Source organism: Curcuma longa, unplaced genomic scaffold (genome assembly GCF_044706935.1).
Source record: "Curcuma longa cultivar G26 ecotype Majalengka, Jawa Barat unplaced genomic scaffold, ITB_CL_G26_1.1 contig_23304, whole genome shotgun sequence".
Classification (NCBI taxonomy): domain Eukaryota; kingdom Viridiplantae; phylum Streptophyta; class Magnoliopsida; order Zingiberales; family Zingiberaceae; genus Curcuma; species Curcuma longa.
The window spans coordinates 1,514-8,828 of record NW_027432126.1 but is presented as its reverse complement, the minus strand read 5'-3'; the positions used below and the strand labels follow the sequence as shown (position 1 = coordinate 8,828).

The following is a 7,315-nucleotide window of genomic DNA, read 5'->3' as shown; positions in this document are numbered from 1 at the left end:
AGAAATGTTAAGATTAATATATGCATCCAAACTACTGAAATAATTTTTATATTTAATCTTTTGAATATGACATACTTTGAAAAAATTAATGTGTGAAAAGTCAATGTTGATGGAATGAATAGAACAGGAAGTTCATAATCAGTGTACCCTATGATAATTATCAAAGTTTGATGCACCATTAGAAAATTTTTCAAATCTACATGCACCACCATTGGCAAATCACCTTAAAATCCTTTATAATTCTAAAATCGTTATTTTTTTAAAAAAAATTACATCAAAATCTCTCAAATTTATTTATATATATTTAAAAATTTTGGACTTTTATTTAAATAATTAAAAAATATAAAAGAAATGAATAAAAATTTAAAAAAATAATAACGTAAAATAAAATTATATTATAATTTTTTATTTTTGAATTTTTATCAAAACTCTAAAATTTAAATATATATATATAGATAAAATTAAAAGATCATTAGGAGTTTAATGATATAATTTTTAAAAATTTTTTTTTTAAGATTATAAATGATTTTTATATGAAACTAATTACTAAAATAATTAAATTTTTATTTGTTCGATTCAATTTGATTCAGTTTAAATATAATAATTAAATTTTAGTTAAAAAAATATTTTTAAAATTAGGTATGTTTTTTATATGAAACTGATTAATAAAATAATTAAATTTTTATTTGTTCGATTCAATTTGATCCAGTTTAAATATAATAATTAAATTTAGGGTTGAAAAAATATTTTTAAAATTAAGTATGTTTTTGAAATTAAATTTCAGAACTTTATTTCACCGCACTTTTTTATTGATAAAAATCCGTTTTACTTTCCGTTAGTTCACTTTCGTTATTCTACCCCTGCACTTTTTATTGATATCATGAAGTCAACAACGAGGTTCATCTGGACCGTTCATTGCTTATCCTCCTCTATGGCATCATCTGGAGAGTTCATTGTTTCTGTTGCGTTTTTTTCTGGATTTTTTTTTATATATAAACACACTCACTCGCAAGGCGAAGTGATCGCGACTGTTTCGTTCATTCAATTCAATGACGAAGCGATATGCGACGAAGCGGAAGCCGACTGAGGTGATCAAGATTAAGCGCCAGCCCTGCGTCCGCTCCTTTCCTCCGGGCGTCGCCGTAGTCGCACCCTCTTCCCCCATCAGCCCGGCTGTGGTGAAGTTCAAGCGCCAGCCCTGTGTTCGCACGTTTCCTCCGGGCTTCGCCGCCGCAGTCGCAGCCTCCTCCCCCGTCAGCCCGTCTGTGATGAAGTTCAAGCGCCAACCCTGCGTTCGCACCTTTCCTCCGGGCCTCGGCGCCGTCGCCGCCTCTTCCTCCGGAATCCAGCCTGTGATGAAGTTTAAGCGCCAGCCCTGCGTTCGCACGTTTCCTCCGGGACTCGGCCCAGTCGCACCCTCCTCCCCCGTCAGTCCGGCGCCTGTGGTGAAGTTCATTCGCCAGCCCTGCGTTCGCACGTTTCCTCCGGGCTTCGCCGCGGCCGCCGCCGCCGCCGCCTCCTCCTGCGGCAGCAACAGCTACTGTTCGGGGAGCGCCTCCCCGCCGATCGACGATGAGCTCCGCAGCACGGCTGAGTCTCGATCTCGATTTCCTCCTTCCCTGGCTGTTTCCAATTTTTCCGGAGATCTGTCTCCTCGGTCGCCGGCGTCACGTTGTAGCTGCAGCCTGTGCAACTACAGCTACGACAGCCCGGCGGTATCCCCGCCGCTTGCTGATGTGCATGACCCAGCAACGCCTTCTGCTTAAGATGCTGATGATCTGAAACCTGCTTCCCGGGCGGCTCCTGCCCCCAGTATCGCACCGCCTGCCTCCTTCGCCGGCAATTTCCATTAATTAATTACTGCATCCATACATACATCCAACAATTTTCTGTTTTTTTTTTTAATTTTTTAAATTCATGTATAACCAATTTGTTACGTGCGTTTGATTCACGCAACATACGCTTGGTTCATTTTACAATAAAAACTTATTTAATTAAAGATTGTCTCCATAATCAACAAGTCATAGTAAGTTACATTGTTATCATGAATTATTTCAGAATTAATATTTTAAAAGAGTAAGGATAGCGAGCATGAAAAATGGTAGCATGAATGTAGCATGACACACTACATGCAATGGATCCCACTTATATGCAATAGAACCCACATCCATGCAATTGAGTATGTCATGCTACATTCATGCTACCATTTTTCATGCTCTCTATCATTTTTCATTTTAAAATTATCTTTTATTCATAATATTTAATTAACTAAGGAAATTATATTCCACTCAATTTGTTGTTCATTTTCAAAACAACCACCGAACCAAATTAAATTGATTATAACTAAATGAAAAAAAATTAAAAATTTTATTATTTCGTTAAAGAATTTCGTACAAAAGTCAAGCTACTGCATAGTTATTTCATAATCAATTACTTCATAATTAATATTTTAAAATTATCTTATAATTTATAATATTTAATTAACTACGAAAGTACTCTATACTTTTTTTAAATCCTTAATTTATTGCATGCAATGCATTTGTGTATTTTCTTTATCATTATCAACACTCACTGGAAATTTGTTGAGTTATTTTCTATTTATTCTGCAGCCATTTTTTCGTCCAGGCCTCTTTCCTAACGATCAACCAAACTAAATAAATAAATAAACATAGACATAAAAATGACAGTTTTTATGAGCTCATCACAATCATCTTTTCAAATTCATAAAATACTTGCTTTCTATTGGCATGGAACTTCTCAAAAATTCTTGCAAATCAGGTGTTTTAATCTTATATTAAATCAACTACAAGAGCTTACATATACTTTGAATGAAATAAGTGAACTGAATCAGAATTTATTATCACACTTGTTTGAGAAGAAGCAAACCAACTCTGTGCTCTTAACCAATTCCAGTGGCTAATTGGCCAATTTATTACTAACTTGGAGAACATAAAATTTTCTCACTGCAGCAGCTTAGGAATTAAGAAGATGATCAAGAAGTATTGAATTGAACAATCTGATAGTCGTCGCCAATTAATTTCCAAGGAACAGAGATCTGCACTGCACTGCTGTATCATCTGGACTTGTGACTGCATAAAGAGCAAAATAAATTATCAGCAAAGATCTTTGTATTAAGGGTAAAATCACATATTAAGAACATAGCATATCCACAAGGCATACCTGTATGGCCGACAGTTCGTTCAGACTCGTATATTTCATAGTCATTTCCTCCCTGAACAATGATCAATCACATATTGGTTATATGAAAAGGAAACCTCTGATGAACAATCTGATTCTTTTATGCCAAGGATTATTTTTCCTGGCAATCGTTCAACAAATATGTTTGGGGTATCACAAAGAAAGATTAAGAAAAGAAAATTATTAATTTCCAAGATTTCAATGATTTGAGGCCACAGTGAAACATTGATAGATATCCTTGATGCAAAGTCTTGGAAGTCAAACTACTAAACTTTCATTTAAGATTTGGCTACTTAAGGATCACTTTTCTCTCTTTTAAAAGCTTAATTTACTAAACTAGGTCATGCAATTACTCCTAGAATAATAAACAAATTGGACAAGACAAATAAAGAGTAATCCCTGTTTGCTTGTATCTTCATTGTAAATTAAACTGTCAATGCGTGCATGAGAGTCCCAAATTGATGTAATTTGCAACTAAAAAGGACCGAATGAATATAAAATAAAATCTAACTCAGATTTGTGAATTAATTTCTATGGAGTAACTTAGCAAAGAGTAATTAAGCAATGTGAAACTACTTATTGCTAGCAAGTCCAATAGTTGCGAAACAGAGACAAGCAACAGGCACTCAAGAAGAAAGCTGAAGAAAAACTACCTTGTAGGTTTTGTCACCAAAAAAGTGGATTTCCTGGAATTCATCAAGGTATTTCAAGCAGTAAGCCTTGTCCCAACCTCTAGGGAAAACCTACAATCAGAAACAAGCAAGTAAAATGGTGATTAATCTTGCTATATAGGTCGTATATTAGATCTACAAAATATAAACACATGGTGATGCTTATAAGTTAACTTACGTCAAAACTTATTTGCCCCCCGATTGAGAATGTTAGATCCATATGCGCAAACTTTTCACGAAACACAGAGACCATCTTTGGTCGTACATTGTGAACCTAAAAGACAATAGAACACAAGTTTTCACCAATAGTTTAAGGAGACATCCAATATTAGATCCAAAACATTGAGCATCATAAACATATTTTACAGAAAAGTACAAACCTTATCATATTTTTCAAATTCATCACGTTCCTCTTGGCTGCAGTTCCTTCCAACATTCCACTTCGAAACTCTATAAAAGTCCCTCTGAACACCAATAACCCTCAAGGGATATGAGTTGGAGGTATAAAGGTTAAACTGAAACTATCACTAAAAAATATTCTTCACCACCTTTTTATTGGAATCTCCAAATCGGCAATATAATGGAGACTAAAATTAATGAGCTCCTACACAAGAAGTTAATCTTTTAGCTATAGTCAAACACAGCACCAAATAGCAGTCTAAATATGGTATCTCACCTTCAGTTTATCATCCCCGAGGAATGATTTCAAACTCTGTAAAACATCAGAGAAATCCTTTAGATTACCAAGACCAGAATAGGAAAGAGGGCAAGAATGTTCTAGTTGTTAAACTTGACCCTAGTCCTGTAAATTTGGTTGGAGTTTCTTTTCAAAAGTTAGTATATGATAGATACTGAAGTAGCATCTCTTCAATTCCCACTTACAATTCTATAAGTTATGTAGTGTAATACTGAACATCCATTTGAACTCTAAACTGAATCTCTCTTATGCAATAAAATAAGAGAACTAGATCATCTGAAGATGATTAGCTAAGCAACAATGAAGAGTACAAGAAAAAAATTGACGAGGCTCCTTCACTAATAAAAGAATAAACCTCTGTCAATGATACAGACTGTCAGTTCAGGGATAGAAGGTTGCATGATTGTAGGTATGCCATATAGTAAACAGATCCAGTTAAAATCAGAACATCTAGCAAACAAACATTGGTTGAATCCAACAATAATGAACCATAAAAACCTGTAGTAAACTGGATTTACACATCAAATTATTAATTAGAGCAAGTATTGCACTGTAATTAGATAAGAAAAAAACTACATATTGGAAAATGGAGTTATATTCCTGCCTACTGATTAAGTTCTCTTTTTTTCTTCAAAAGCATGTTCCAGAGGGAAAAACAGATCAAGAGTCATTCACAGTGATACAAACCGAAGTAAATATTATCTTGTAACAACCAAGATATAGTATAAAGTTACAGTTACCTGTTGACCAATTAGTTCCTGATTTTTGTGAGCAAGAAGACCATTTTCAGAGAATACATAGTCATAGTCATTTAGAACTGCATAAGAAGGTTAGACATCAGGAGTGTACCACAATGATAAAGAAATGTAAAGATGCATGCAATGCAGTATCTAACTGATACCGCAATAAAATATCAGGACAACCAGCATTGCTTGCCTTCACAAACTCAAGCAGTAAGAAGTGAATAAAACATAATGTCTTCATCTTGAAATCAACCGATTGAAGCATTGAACTCCATTCATGCTAATCCATCGAGTGATAGCGTGACAGAAGGAAGATTCAGTCATTGCCAGTAGAAGAGGCATCACTATGTTGTTAAAATAGATTTTTATTCAAGTCAATCAGCCGGTGTTTGGATAACATTTGCGATAAGAACCATTAGCAAAAATGCGGGTTCGGAGTAGTAGCAGTAGTAGAAAAACAAACTTTCTTGCCGTAACGGAACAATTCCATTGAAGAACATCATTGTTTGCTTTGTAGAATGATTGAAAATCTAGCCTTTTAAATCATTAATAATTCTTCATTCTTAATATACAACCAGTAAATGAGATCCTATCGTTATCTAAGAGTGCAGCCTGCAATATAAATACTGTTTTGACGAAGAAGCACAACGAAAGGTTGGAACTGACCTGAATTTCCAAGTTGTTCTGTAATCTTAATCAGGTCAGATCCTCCCACAACACCTACGGTGACAACCTGCCGAAACGAAGCCACTTAAACATTCGCTGAACTAAGCAAAATCCCACATTTCCACCAAAAAATAACAGATCAGGGAGAGTGGTTGCGGCCTACCTTCCTCAGTTCCCGCATGAACTCGAGCATTTGCGGCGTTATCGCCTAGGAAAAGAAATCAAGCAAGAGTCAGTTGCAAAGACAGAGGAATTCATTCACTCCATCCCAGGAAGCCAAAAATCAACCTTCCTAGGTGCAGTGAGCGTCCCATCGACGTCGAAAAGAGCGATGACGCCGGGCATTCTCGCTGCCATTCTCGCCGTCGTCGGCTTCTTCTGCAACACCGAGCTCCAGCACGCGGGTTGCGCCGGAGGAACCGAGGCAGCCACCGCAGGAGAGGGAGACGAGAGCGCACCGTCCATCGAACCGATGATTGTTTTTCTCCGGCGCAGTCGGTGCAGCAACTCGGGAAGATACGGGAGGATTTTTAGGGTTTGTGACTTTGTTTTTACAATTGCATTTTTTTTTACAGCCTGGAAATTTCTAAAAGCCATATCATATTTTTTTAAAAAAAATCCCCAAAAAAAAAAAAGAATCCTTCTCCTCTTTTTTTTCCAATTTTTTTATTTAAATCGAATCGAATTAAATCAAATCGAATTAAATGGAAAAAAACTAAAAATAATCATATAAAATAACTTTTAAAAAATTAATTTTTTAAAAACTTACATCATTAAACTCTCGTGATTATCTCTTAAATTTATCTATATATTTTTAAAATTTTTAGAATTTTAATAATTTTTTTTTTAAACAACCACGAGATGAGTGGGAGACAAGAGCGCATCCAAGTCCATGGAACCGATGATCAAGATATTTTCTTCTCTTTATGATAATACAGTCCGCAACGGTGCAGCAAATTTTGTTTTTAGTAAAAATTTAATTAAATCGAATTAATCAATGTTCGATTCAATTATTTCGATTCGATTTTAATTTTAAAATTTTTAATTCGATTAAAATGAACAAGTCAAACCTTAAATCTCTAAATCGGAAAATCTTAAGTTTCTAATTCCAAATTAATAAAAAGTTAAAATAAGATACAAATAAAATATTATATTAATTTGATCAAAAATCAAATTAATTAATATTTTATCAATTTGATTTATTTATTTATATTAAAAAATTAGATTAATTCAATTAGTTAAAAAAATTAATTTGTTTGATTTTGATTTTTAATCCAATATTCAACTTAATTGATATTTTATTTTAATTTGATCTTAGTCTATTCTCAGATCAAGTCTAC

General features: G+C 34.4%; 1 pseudogene; it reads right to left on the bottom strand.

The window, feature by feature from the left end:
* Positions 1-2,927: 2,927 nt before the first annotated feature.
* On the bottom strand, positions 2,928-6,398 carry LOC141818101 (phosphomannomutase-like; annotated as a pseudogene).
* Positions 6,399-7,315: the final 917 nt, after the last annotated feature.